The sequence below is a fragment of the Carlito syrichta genome, unplaced genomic scaffold, assembly GCF_000164805.1.
Source record: "Carlito syrichta isolate Samal-C Ts95f unplaced genomic scaffold, Tarsius_syrichta-2.0.1 Scaffold306846, whole genome shotgun sequence".
Taxonomy (NCBI): domain Eukaryota; kingdom Metazoa; phylum Chordata; class Mammalia; order Primates; family Tarsiidae; genus Carlito; species Carlito syrichta.
The window spans coordinates 55137-69459 of record NW_007250942.1 but is presented as its reverse complement, the minus strand read 5'-3'; the positions used below and the strand labels follow the sequence as shown (position 1 = coordinate 69459).

The following is a 14323-nucleotide window of genomic DNA, read 5'->3' as shown; positions in this document are numbered from 1 at the left end:
CCTGTGATATTTGGAGGAAGAGTGTTCCTGAAAGAGAGAGCATCAGATGCAAAGACTCAGAGGCTGGGATATGCCCTGATGTGTGCAAAACAACAGGAATGAAGGTGGCACAGCTGGGTAGAGCGAGGGAGGGGACCATGGAAGACAGGGTCAGAGAGGCAATGGTGTTGGGAAGGCTGAGCCTTTGCAAGTACTCTGAATGGGGTGAGAAGGGAGTTAGTGAGAGACTTGTAAAAGAACCTCTCCGGTTTGTTGCATTGTTAACACGCCAAGACCAGGATGTTAGGCGATGAAAATGTGTCTAATTCTAGCACAGTCCTATTACAATTATTTATCTACCAGTAAGAAAATCTGTTAAACAGACATCGCTTGTGAAACAAAACAGAACACCAAAAAACTGTGTATGAATGGGCTGCTGTGTACCTTAAAATGTCAGTCCTGGATTCGGTTTATGTTATTATTTTTTAAAAGTATTTTATTTTATTTTATTTTATTTTATTTTTTTTGTTTTGAGTTGGAGTCTCACTCTGTCGCCCAGACTGGAGTGCAGTGGCCGCTCCCGGCCACCGCAGCCTCGGCCTGCTGGGCTCCGGCGATTCTTCCACCTCAGCCTTCCGAGTAGCCGGAATTACAGGCATGCGCCACCACGCGTGGCTGATTTTTTGATTTATTGTAGAGATGAGGTCTCGCTGCCCAGGTGGGTCTCAAACCCGCGGGCTCAGGCAATCCACTCACCTCAGCCTCCCAAAGGCACCGGATTACAGGCATTTAACTTTTTAAGTCATCAGCAAACAAGGCTGGGTTCCCACGGGTCTCTCCAAGCTCTGCCCGCTGAAATCCATGGTCCCATGCCATGGCCCACTCATTGCCCAGCAACCACTCACAAGCACCTCGCCTACGCCAGACACAGCCACCAGGAGCTGGGGACACAGGGACCCAGTCTGTCCCTGAAGCCTGAGAAGCCTGTCCCTGCGGGGGAGACGGTCCTCACTGCCCCCAGCAGAGGCTTCCCAGGGGTGCCAAGAAGACTGTGGAGGGCAACTCTGGGTTGGGAAGTCTTCACTGAGGAAGTGAAGTGTGAGCTGAATCAGCCACCAGCCAGGGGGACGGCATGGGGAAGGGCCCCAGGCAGAGGGGACAGCGTGGACCTGCACACAGCCCAGCTGCCTTGCAGAGGTCATGATAAAGAAGGCTGCACCACGTGATCACAGATAAATCTGCCCATATTTTAGGAGCAGTTGCTTTTTAGGCAGTTGACATGTTTTTCCTAGGCCTTTATTTCAAATCAAACCTATGGAGGACAAATAGAATGTCAGGGATCTCCATTTTCAAGCATTTTCCCATCAGTCATGGAAAATGTGGAAAAGTTGCATTGTGGTCAGTTTCAAAACGGACACCTCCTGCTTTTGATGGAATCTACGATGAGGAAGCAGGAACCCTTCAGCCAATCAGGCTCCTAAGTCTGGCAGGCAGCCGCGCTCAGAGGCAGAACTGGATTAGAAACAGGAGACCCGGAAGCCCAGGCCTGCCCAGCACTGACTCTTGCTGTGACCCCTGTCCACCCACCCTCAGCTTTAAGCAGAGTCTCTCCAGGATCATTCTAGCAGAAAATCATCCCCAGCAGCCTCTGCTGCTGGCGGATCCCCCACACTCTTGTGTTGACCTCTGGGAAGAGACCTGCCAGTCTCAGGAGTTGCGCTTTTTTTTTTTTTTTTTTTTTGTAAAATTACAAAAGCAGAATTTGAATGAAGCACAGGAACTACAGGCACATTGACCCTTTCCCCTTATCAGAAAAATCTCAGAATGCCTAACTTTCCTTGAGAAAACTTCTCATTTCTATGAGGCTTCTATAGGCTTATTAGTGACAAAAAATAGCACATGCACAACCCAAAGGAGCAAATATTTCAGAACATATTGCACTAAAATATGACAGTGTCAGCTAAACCATTATCTATACTTATTTCTCATTATTAATTTTTTTTAATTTTTCTTATAAGATGCAGGATACATTTCAGGGTTAGGTATATAAACATTGATCATACAGGTACCCAATAGCAAAAACATGGAACCTACCGTGTTGCCCATCGAAGCTGGACTGGATTTTTTAAATGTGGTGCATATACAGATTGGAATATTACGCTGCCATAAAGAAGGACAAATATATGAACTTGGCAGCAACTTGGATCGATTTGGAGTCGATCATACTCAGTGATTTATCACAGAAACAAAGAACAGAATTCCATATGTTCTCCCTCATCAGCGGAACTTGAACTATTATGATACTATAAGAAAGGGATTGTCAGGGGAGGGGGTGTGGGATTGGCAGTTGAGGGAAACTGCCAGGGGAAGGAGGGGCACACCTCATCAACAAGGGTAACTGCATGATCAACGTTTGTATCCCTAACCCTGAATTGTACCCCACATCTCTATAATAAATAACAATTCTTTTTTTAAAAAGACCCAAAGCACTGCTGTGAGAATAGGCAGAGAGATTTGTACCAACAGGCCTCCCCCTCCTCAAGGACTCAGATCCCCTCCTCCCAGGAGGCTTCCTCATGCTGGCCAGCACCTTCCCAGATCAAATGCCTCCAGCATTCACGCAGCTCTTAGTAACCAGAGGCTGGCACCTTTCTAGGAAGTTCTCCCAGCCTTTCCTGCCAGACCACATATTCCCGGGGGCAGGGACTGCCTCTGTAGCTCCATCCAACCCTGGGTCTTTCCAGACAATCATCTGAGAGTCAGTTGGTTCTCTAAGAACCAAGCCCAAGGACAACTTGCTTCAGCGAAGTAAAATCACCGTCTTCCTCAATATCCCAAAACTGTAGCTCAAGAAATTGAAGTTTTTCAGCCAGGCTCGGTGGCTCAGCCTGTAATCCCGCGCCTTTGGGAAGCTGAGATGAGTGGACTGCCTGAGCCCACGGGTTCGCGACCCGCCTGGGCAGGCGAGACCTCATCTCTACAATAAAATCAAAAAAAATTAGTTGGGCGTGGTAGCGTGCACCTGTAATTCCGGCTACTCGGAAGGCTGAGGCAGAAGGATCGCCGGAGCCCAGCAGGTCAAGGCTGTAGTGGCCAGGAGCGACCACTGCACTCCAGTCTGGGCGACAGAGTGAGACTCCAACTCAAAAAAAAGAAAAGAAATGCAGTTTTTCATTAAGATCTGAGAGTGTGTCCACTGGGCCCAAACCACTGTTGAAGGTTTTACTTTGCCAAAAGAAAGGGGAGGGAGGTGGAGGAAGGAAGGAAGGAAGGAAGGAAGGATCAGTTCAACATTTCCAAATCTGTCAAAGCTAAGATAGTTGGATTAACAGCAATCTCAAATTCTGAGAACCAGCCGTGCTTGGTGGCTCAGCCTGACATCCCAGCACTTTGGGAGGCCGAGGCGAGTGGATTGCCTGAGCCCGCGGGTTCGAGACCAGCCCAGGCAATTTGGCCAGACCTCGTCTCTACAATCAATCAAATACTTAGCCGGGTGTGGTAGCACACACCTGTAGTTCTGGTTACTTGGGAGGCTGAGGCGGAAGGATCGCCGGAGCCCAGCAGGTCAACGCTGGGGTGGCCGTGAGCGTGCCACTGCACTCCAGCCTGGACAATGGAGTGACCAACTCAAAAAAAAAAAATTCTGAGAGCCAACATCCAAGGTCACCCCGAGAACATTTGCAAAACAAAAATACTTACTTCACATGGCAGACTCCCCACTGCCCCCCAGAAGTATCTGATGCACTTTGAAACAACTTTTACCAAAACAATTAAATAACGTCACTTTAGTAAAGTATCACTTGCCTTATGGTACGTGGAGAACTTCTTTTTTGAAAAAAATTATTATTTTTTAAATTTTTATTGTAAAGATGATGGAGAGAAGAACCCATTCAGTAAATGGTGCTGGGAAAACTGGCTGACCACATGCAGAAGGTTGAAACAGGACCCCTACCTATCACCACACACAAAAATTAACGCCAAATGGATCAAAGATCTAAACGTAAAACCTGAAACTATAAGAATCTCAGAAAACGCAGGAGACACCCTTATGGAAATTGGAACTGGCAACCAACTCCTGATCAGAGCCTTAAGTGCCCATACCTTAAGAAATAAGATAGACAAGTAGGACCTCACCAAACTAACAAGCTTCTGCAAAGCAAAAGACACCATCAAGAGAGCAGGGAGACAGCCCCCAGAGTGGGAAAAATATTTGCCGACTGTATATCTGACAAAGGCCTAACATCTAGGATCTACAAGGAACTCAAATGCACCGAAAGGAAAAACACAAACAGCCCCTTTAAAAAGTGGGCAAAAGACATGAAAGACACTTCTCAAAAGAAGATACATGGGCAGCCAACAAATACATGAAAAGTGCTCAGCCTCCCTCATCATCAGAGAAATGCAAATCAAAACCACACTGAGATGCCACCTAACCCCTGCAAGAATGGCCATCATTAATAGAACTAACTTCTCGAACATCAACCTAAATTGCAGTGCCCTGAGGTAGGATCTATAAACCTCAGGTAAGAGGAGCATAGCTCTGCCTAGCCAAGGAACTGTCCTAGGGGCAGTGTCTGGAAAAAGGACAACAATTATGTCAAAGAGACTGCTGTTGCCTAGTACAGCCATGGCCAGTGTCATTTTCAAACTAGGCCGTACCCTATGGCAACCAGTGTGGCATCCATGTGTCCACAGCCTCTCAAAGTGGCTTCTTTTTCTTTTTTTTTTTTGAGTTGAAATCTCACTCTGTCACCCAGGTTGGAGTGCCGTGGCACGCTCATGGCCACCGCAGGCTCGGTCTGCTGGGCTCAGGCAATCCTTTCACCTCAGCCTTCCAAGTAGCTGGGACTACAGGCACGTGCCACTATGCCCGGTTAATTTTTGATTTATTGTAGAGACGAGGTCTTGCCAAGTTGCCCAGGCTGGTCTCGAACCCCTGGGCTCAGGCAATCCTCTCGCCTCCGCCTCCCAAAGTGCTGGAATTATAGGCTTGAGCCACCGTGCCCGGCTAAGAAACATTATCAAAGTAGGATTTAGATGGTGAGTCCAGGTGGATTCACCTGCCAAGAGAAGGAGTCCTCAATGCAGCCCACCTCCATGCAGGTTACACCTGTCATCCCAGCACTTTGAGAGGCAGATGTGAGAGGATTGCCTGAGCCCACAGGTTTGAGACCAGCCTGGGCAACTTGGTGAGACCCCTTTCCGGCAGAATGTTGACTCAAGACAAGAAAGCAAGAGTAGTTACCAGCTTTGAATCCATGCCATGCCTGCCCCAGCAATGAACTGGGCAGGTATTGAGGAGAAGAGTCTCAGGGAACACCAAAGTCTCACCTGGCACCAGAGAGAGACACCTGAAGAAGCCACTGCTGCTGCCCGCCAGGCAGACATGATAGTCTGTGCTTCTCCACATCTCAAAGCCAGCGTCCCCAAGGGCAGAAGCTCTCAACTCTGGCTGCACCCTGGAATTACCTGCAAAGCTTCTGAAAGTCCATTATCTGGATCTCACCCCAGACCCAGCACATCAGGATGCCTAGCTGATTCTTGATTTTTATTTCTTTTTTGTAGAGACAGGGTTTCTCAATGTTGCCCAGGCTGGTCTTGAACTCCTGGCCTCGAAGAATCCATGCCGGGCATGGTGGATTACACCTCTTATCCCAGCACTCTGGGAGGCAGATCCAAGAGGATTGCCTGAGCCCACAGGTTCGAGATCAGCCTGGGCAACTTGGTGAGACCTCGTTTCTACAATAAATCAAAAAAATTAGCCAGGCATGGTGGTGCGCACCTGTGGTTCCAGCTACTTGGAAGCATAAGGCAGAAGGATCATCTGAGCCCAAAGCACTGGGATTATAGGCATGAGCCACCACACACGGTCAAAATCCTGATCTTAAACAAAATCTTCCAATGTGTAATTGTTGCCAAAATTTTCCTGAATGCCAAATAGAACACACCTCACTGGCCCCAGTCTGTGACCCTGTTTTTTAGAGCATGTATAGTAGCTCACACCTGTAATCCCAGCATTTTGGGAGGCCAAGGTGGGAGGACTGCTTGAGGTCAGGAGTTCAAGACCAGCCTGGGTCACAAGCAAGACCGTGTCTCTACAAAAAAATAGAAAAATTAGCCAGTGTGGTGGTGCTCACCCACAGAATCAGCTACTTGGGAAGCTGAGGCAGGAGGAGCACTTGAACTCAGGAGTCAGAAATTGCGATGAGCTGTGATCGTGTCACTACACTTTAGCCTGGCAACAGAGTGAAACCTTGTCTCAAAAAAAAAAAGAAAAAAACACCTTGTCTCAAAAAAAAAAAAAAAAACAGGTCTGCTTATACACCCAACTTTTCAAGAATGCACTAATTGAACAAAATGAACCTAAATTCTGCTTGCAGCTCAGGTATACCATTGAGACTTTTTTAAAGTCACTTCATTTCTCTGCACCTCAGTTTCCTCATCTATAAAAGTTACATTAATAATCCCTCTCATAAAGTTATGGCAATAAATTAATTAGGCATGTAATTGTTAAATAAACTAATGAAAGAAAAAAATACACTGGGCTTGGTGGCTTACGCCTGTCATCCCAGCACTTTGGGAGGCTGAGGCGAGAGGATTGCCTGAGCCCACAGGTTCGAGACCAGCCTGGGCAACTTGGCGAGACCTCGTCTCTACAATAAATCAAAAAAATTAGCCAGGCATGGTGATGCATGCCTGTGGTTCCAGCTACTTGGAAGGCTGAGGTGGAAGGATCGCCTGAGTCCAGCTGGTGGAGGCTATGGTGGCCATGAGTGTGCCACTGCATTCTAGCCTGAGTGACAGTGAAACTCCGACTCAAAAAAAAAAAAAAAGAAAGAACACTTTTTAAAACCAATTTTTAAAAGCTATTAATCGTTGAGGTAATCTTTTTTTTTTTTTGAGACAGAGTCTCACTCTGTTACCCAGGCTGGAGTGCAGTGGCATGCTCATGGCCACCGCAGCCTCGACCTGCTGGGCTCAGGCAATCCTTCCGCCTCAGCCTTCCCAGTAGCTGGAACCACAGGCATGTACCACCACACCTGGTGAATTGTTTGTTTTATTGTAGAGACGAGATCTCACCGAGTTGCCCAGGCTGGTTTCAAATCCGTGGGCTCGGCCGATCCCTCCACCTCAGCCTTCCAAGTAGCTGGAACTACAGGTGCTCACTACCATGTCTGGCTTTTTTTTTTGGTAGAGATGAGGTCTTACCAAGTTGTCCAGGCTGGTCTTAAACCCGTGAGCTCAGGCAATCCTCTCACCTCGGCCTCCCAAAGTGCTGGAATTACAGGCGTGAGCCACCACGCCCGGCCTGAAGTAATATTAAGAGATAAATCGTGTACAAGTTCTCCAGTCCCCAGGCACCCTTCTATGGATTAATAAGGGGGCCCAGGGTTATGTAAATACATCAAAAGTGAAATGGAAATTGTACATTTACCAAGGAAGCTTGCCAAGGCTAACTAAGCAATCAAATACTTCCCTGTTGGTTAAAGCAGAACACCCTGATAAAAAAACACTGATTAAATGCTAATCAAAAACTGAGATGAACAGTTATGGCTCTGGTTAACTGTAAACGAGTAACAAAATAATTATTACCTACAAATAGGTAGAGGCGGCCTTCAAAGTGTAATTTTACCTGGGCGCTATGGCTCACGCCTGTCATCCCTGCACTTTGGGAGGCAGAGGCAAGAGGATTGCCTGAGCCCATGGGCTCGACACCAGCCTGGGCAACTTGGAAGACCTCGTCTCTACAATAAATCAAAAAATTAGCTGGGTATGGTGGCTCGCGCCTGTAGTTCCAGTTGCTTGGAAGGCCGAGGCAGAGGGACCTCGTGAGCCCAGTAGGTTGAGGCTGCGGCAGCCGTAAACATGCCACTGCATCCCAGCCTGGGCGACAGAGTGAGACTCCGATTCAAAAAAAAGTGTAATTTTAGTTTGGTTTGTTTGTTCATTTAGGGACCTGGTTGGTTAAATACCTGGGGAGATCTAGCTGCATAACTTCCACGCAGCCTGCCAAAGCGTGTGGTAACGCGGCCCCCAACTGGGAGAGAGGGCAAACAAGTCAGAAGATTATTAAACCACGGGAACCCAATTCATTGTCATTATCAGGACACCATGATGTCCAACAAATGTATTCCCAGGAAAACCAAAGTCATGCTTCAGGATCACAGAGGGGGTGAGGTTCATTTGGGTTTGGTTTGGGTTTATTTTTGCCAAGTTCACTTAATCTGCCCGATGCCGTCTCCTACCTCAAAATGCCTGAACTTCTTTTCGGAAACAATCTATTCACTACATGCACATTCTTATTATTTATTTGATTGTCATCTTTTCAACAAGTATCCATCTAGAAATAAGGTCGTTGTATGATCTTTTTGCTGAAAACTGCCTAGGTTAAAAAAAAAAAAAACAGGCCGGCCGGGCTCGGTGGCTCAGTCTGTCATCCCAGCACTTTGGGAGGCCAGGGCGAGAGGACTGCCTGCATAAATCCACGGGTTCGAGACCAGCCTGGGCAACTTGGCGAGACCTGGTCTTTACAATAAAATTTTTAAAAATTAGCCAGGCGTGGGCTACTTGGAAGGCTGAGGCAGAAGGATCGCCGGAGTCCAGCAGGTCGACACTGGGGTGGCCGTGAATGTGCCACTGCACTCCAGCTTGGGCAACACAGCGAGACTCCAACTCAAATAGAATATATATAAAATAAATGTTTAAAAAAACACCACCCCCACTCATGTTCTGGCCTCTTGCCATGTAATGACAGACACGACACTTAGAACAGCTGTTACTGAATATCACTGTGTGCCAGACTCAGCCCAGCATTTTAAACGAACTGTCCCACTGTTTGCATTCAACACGACCATGTCTACTGGACCGACCATGTGCCGGGCACTGTTCCGGGCACTCTTCCAGGCACTCGGAATCCAGTGGTGAGTGAAACGCCGGTCCCTGCCTCGGGTATGTTGGCGATGATGGCTATGGAGAATACGTCCGCAGGAAAAGGACCAGAGTCCTATGGAACGGGGCAGGGGGGTGTTGGACATGGGGACCAGGAATGTCACTGAGTGTCTGGAAAGACATCTAAGCCGTGCCCTGCAAGGGGGTGGGGAGAGGGGGTTAAGGGGGGAGACAGCTGAGAAAAGAGCAGTCCCTCCAGGAGACGGGAACAGCAGTCCAAAGGCCCTGAGGCAGGGAGATCCTGGCTGTGTTGGAGGCGCATCAGGGAGGCCAGCACGACGGCAGAGGGATGACTGAAGAGGACAGCAGGTGGCAAAGGTCAGAGAGTCACCAAAGTCGAGCCATGCAGGGCCCATGGGCCCCAGGAAGGGCTCAAACGTTGAAGCTGAGCGGGAGAGCTAGCCCGGTTTTGGAGAGCAGTGACGTGAGCTGACTCGATGGGCTAAACGGGCAGCTCTGGGCCAGGCTCAGTGGCTCCGCCTGTCATCCTGCGCTTTGGGAGGCCAAGGTGAGTGGATTGCCTGAGCCTGCGGGTTCGAGACCCACCTGGGCAACTTGGCGAGACCACGTCTCTACAATAAATCAAAAAAATTAGCCGGGCGTGGTAGCGCGGGCCTGTAGTTCCGGCTCCTTGGAAGGCTGAGGCGGGAGGATAGCCTGAGCCCAGCAGGTCGAGGCTGCAGTGGCCAGGAGCGTGCCACTGCCCTCTAGTCTAGGCAACAGAGTAAGACTCCAACTCAAAAAAAAAAAGGACAGCTCCGGTGGCTGCGGTGCGCAGATTACTGAGGGGTGAGGCCAGATGCAAAGAGGTCAGTTAGGACATGACTAGAATAACCTAAGCGAGAGAACAGAGGCAGGACTTGTGAGAAGGCGTCCGATTCTGGATGCATTCTAGAAGCTAGAAAATAGGGTTCATTCATAAACGGACCTTGAACAAGGATCATAATACTATAAGAAAGGAATTGGCAGTGGTGGAAAACTGCCAGGGGAGGGAGGGGCACACCTCATCGACAAGGGGACCTGCATGATCAACGTTTGGATACCTAACCCTGAATTGTACCCCACGTCTTTATTTTAAAAAGAAAGAAAGAAAATAGGATTCACTGATGCAGGGATGAGGTTGCCATCAACAGAGATGGGGGAGGGGGGAAGCAGGATTAGAGGGTTAGGGTAGAAATCTGGTTTTGGACTCTTCAAGTGGAGATATCCAGTCGACACCAAGTGGCAAGGGCTGGTTGGTGGGTGGACATGTTAAGTCTGGTGTCTGGGAGAGGCCTGGCCTGAGATTAAAACGAGGGCCCCATCACCAGTCAGGTGTTGTTTAACACTATCGGACTGAACAAGCTCTCCAAGAAACTGAGTGTCCACAGGAGAGAAGAGGTCTAAGCATGGACCCTGGGCCCTCTCACCTTAAGAAGTCGGGGAGACCGGCCTGGGCAACTTGGCAAGACCTCATCTCTACAATAAATCAAAAATTAGCCGGTGTGGTAGCACGCACCTGTAGTTCCAGCTACTGGGAAGGCTGAGGCGGAAGGATCGCCGGAGCCCAGCAGGCCGAGGCTGCGGTGGCTGTGAGTGTCTCACTGCACTCCAGCCTGGGTGACAGAGTGAGACTGCGACTCAAAAAAAATGGAAGAAGAAGAAGACAAGGAAAGCTGCCAGCAAAGGAGAATGAGAAACAGTTAGCAAGTTTGCAGGGAAAGTGGGACTGGTCGGAAGCCCGTTGGAGAAAGTGCTTCAAAAAGGACAAAGTAGCAAGTGAGTGACGTGTGGCCGACAGGCCGAATCAATCAATAATTTGGAAACTGCCTCTGGAGTGCACAACACTGAGGTCACTGGGGACCGAGGCAAGAACCGCTTTGGTGGCACGGTGCAGGCAAAAACTTCCCCCGTGCTAAGCAGTAGACCCACGATTGAAAGTTGAGTCCCAGGTTTTAAAAAAACATCCTATTATGCGGCCTTAACACGTAGCAGACTTGGCATGCGAGTCAGTGTTATCTCTTTTTTCAATTAATACCCTCCTGGTTGTACAGTCACTCAAAAGCTCTCCCAGACTCCAATCTCGGAAGGCTGTGTCCAGCTCACCTTCCCAGTCCCGGTGATCTACCCAGATTAAATGCCACGCCGACATCGCTAAATCCTCTCTTCAAGCTAACACGATGCAGATTTTCCACTTCTTTTAACGACAAGGGCTGTGGCTTACTCACCTTCACACCCATGATGCTTTATGCTCGCAGGTCAAGCATTTAGCCCTGTCTCTCTCTTGCCATCCTGACGCCGCAGGGGGCAAGACAGAGTTTGTCCACAGAATGGATCAGCTCTTCTGAAGGGCACTCCAGAGACCTGGCGGTGTCCCTAAAGCCCTTTCTGGGGGTCAAAACTATCTTCATGATACTAAGTTCCCTCTGTCACCTTCATTCCCTCACAAACATACTGTAGAAGTATCGAGAAGTTCCACGCACATAGCGATGGAACCACTCTGAGGGCTCTCAGAACATGTGCTTGGGTGTTCCTGTTTTACTCATATCTCCGTCATCCCATATAAATAAGTGCTCTTTGAGGTTCTCAATACTTTGAGGGAGGGCTTGAGGCCAAAAGTTAGGAGAACTGATGGAATAAGATTAGACCCAAGAAGACAGATCCAAAATAAGAGAGAGACCTTAAGAATGTAATCACCCCCAGAGCCCCGTAGTCAAAGCCGGTTCCCAGCCTAGTCCCATCCCACAGTCCCTGCCTTTCCTCAACAAGACAGATGCCGCTGTGTCCTTCGCCAAGGACTTCCTGGCAAGTGGAGTGGCCGCAGCCATCTCCAAGACTGCAGCAGCGCCCATCGAGAGGGTCAAACTGCTACTGCAGGTGCAGCCTGCCAGCAAGCAAATCTCTGCAGATAAGCAATACAAGGGCATTATAGCCTGCGTTGGTCTGTGTCCCCAAGGAGCAGACAGTCCTGTCCTTCTGGCATGGTAACCTGGCCAATGTCATCAGATACTTCCCCACCCAGGCTCTCAACTTTGCCTTCAAAGATAAATGCAAACGGATCTTCCTGGGTGGTGTGGACGAGAAGACCCAGTTTGGTGCTACTTTGCAGGGAATCTGGCGTCAGGCAGTGCCACTGGGGCCGCATCCTTGTGCTTTGTGTACCCTTTTGATTTTGCCCGTAGCTGTCTAGCAGCTGATGTGGGTAAAGCCGAAGCTGAAAGGGAATTCAGAGGCCTCGGTGACTGCCTGGTTAAGATCTACAAATCTGATGGGATTAAGGGCCTGTACCAAGACTTTAACATGTCTGTTCAGGGTATTATCATCTACCAAGCTGCTGATTTCGGTATCTATGACACTGCAAAAGGAATGTCTCCAAGATCCCGAGAATGCTCACATCATCACCGGCTGGCTGATCTCAGTCTGTCACTGCCGTTGCTGGGTTGACTTCCTATCCACTTGACACTGTCCATTGCCACATGATAATGCAGTCAGGGCGCAAAGGAACTGATATCATGTACGCAGGTACACTTGACTGCTGGAGAGGAAGATTGCTTATAACAAAGGAGGCAAAGCTTTTTTCAAGGGTGCATGGTCCAACGTTCTCAGAGGCACGGGTGGCGCTTTTGTGCTTGTCTTGTACGATGAAATCAAGAAGTACGAACAAAATTGCGAAAGGCCACCGTGGTGGCCGACCGAGAGCTGCACTGGTGTCATCACAGGTGGGCCGACTCTTGAATTCCAGCACCCGGCATCCGAGGGCCCAGGGCCGCCAGAAGGACAAGCCTAGGGTCATCCTTCTCAGAGCCAAGGTCACACAGAGCTCAAACCCACTGGTGCAAGTGCACAAAATTCTGTGCCCACGCACTCAGAAGAGAGGACTTGGGAACGACAGAAAACCCAAGTGTCGGAAAACTGATCAGAGAAGGAAACATTCATCTTGAAAGCGGACCCAGCCTTAGCAACGCAAGAGCTGACGGTTTGCGCTTGGCTTCTGCTCCCACAAGGCCGGGTGGACCCGGGCAGGCCCTGGGCCTCCCTGCCTGGCCTCCCCCAGCTGCAGAATGCAGACTCACGTATCTAAAGAAACTCGGGGTTGTTTCCAGGTTTTTGCTATTGTGAACAGTGCTGCAATAAACATGCATGTGCAGGTGTCTTTTTGTAGATGATTTCTGTTCTGGGTATGTTCCCGGAGCAGAACTGCTGGATTATATGAAAGGTTCGTTTTGAGTTCTTTTAAGAATCACCACTCTGCTTTCCACAGAGGTTGAACTGTGTATTCCTGTTTCACTAATATCTCCGTCAACCCACATAAATAAATGCTCTCTCAGGTCCTCAATACTTTGAGGGAGGGCTTGAGGCCAAAAAGTAGGAGAACTGATGGAATAAGATTAGACCCAAGAAGATAGATCCAACACAAGAGAGAGACAACAATGTAGAAGCCACCCCTTTTCTCTACACCGTGCCAGCATCTGTTGTTTTTTTGATTTATTAATGATGGCCATCCTTACTTGGGTTAGGTGGTATACCATGTAGCTTTGATTTCATTTCTCTGATGCTGAGTGAGGTTGAGCACTTTTTCATGTGTTTGTTAGCTGCTTCCACTACCCAGGGAGAAAGGGCCAGCTAGAAGCCCAAACTTCACCAGCATGTAACCTACTTGTGTAGTAAATCCCCACTTGTATCCCCCCACAACTCTAAAATTTTTTTTTTTTTTTTTTTTTTTTTTTTTTTTTGAGTTGGAGTCTCACTCTGTCGCCCAGACTGGAGTGTAGTGGCCGCTCCCGGCCACCGCAGCCTCGACCTGCTGGGCTCCGGCGATCCTTCCGCCTCAGCCTTCCAAGGAGCTGGAATTACAGGCATGCACTACCACGCCCGGCTGATTTTTTGATTTATTGTAGAGATGAGGTCTCGCTGCCCAGGCGGGTCTCGAACCCACGGGCTCAGGCAATCCACTCACCTCAGCCTCCCAAAGGCGCGGGATTACAGGCTGAGCCACCGAGCCCGGCTCAACTCTAAAATTTAAAAAATATTTTTTTTAAAAAATTGACCTTCCATATGACCCAGCAATTCTGCTATTGGGAATATACCCAGAGGATCTCAAATCATTCTACAAAGAAGATACCTGCACACGTATGTTCACTGCAGCTCTATTCACAATAGCAAAAACATGGAACCAACCATGTTGACCATGAGGCTGGACTGGATAAAAAAATGTGGTACCTATACACAATGGAATATTATGTAGCCATAAAGAAGGACAGACATAGTGACTTTGCAGCAACCTGGATGGATTTGGAGTCGATCACACTCAGTGATGTATCACAGAAACAAAGAACTGAGTTCCATATGTTCTCACTCATAAGATAATCTTGAACAATTATAATGCTATAGGAAAGCGACCGGCAGTAGTGGGAAA

At 48.6% G+C, this 14323-nt stretch overlaps 1 pseudogene; it reads left to right on the top strand.

Annotated features, from left to right (window-relative positions):
• The first annotated feature begins 848 nt into the window (after positions 1-848).
• LOC103265791 lies at positions 849-12694 on the top strand (annotated as a pseudogene).
• Positions 12695-14323: the final 1629 nt, after the last annotated feature.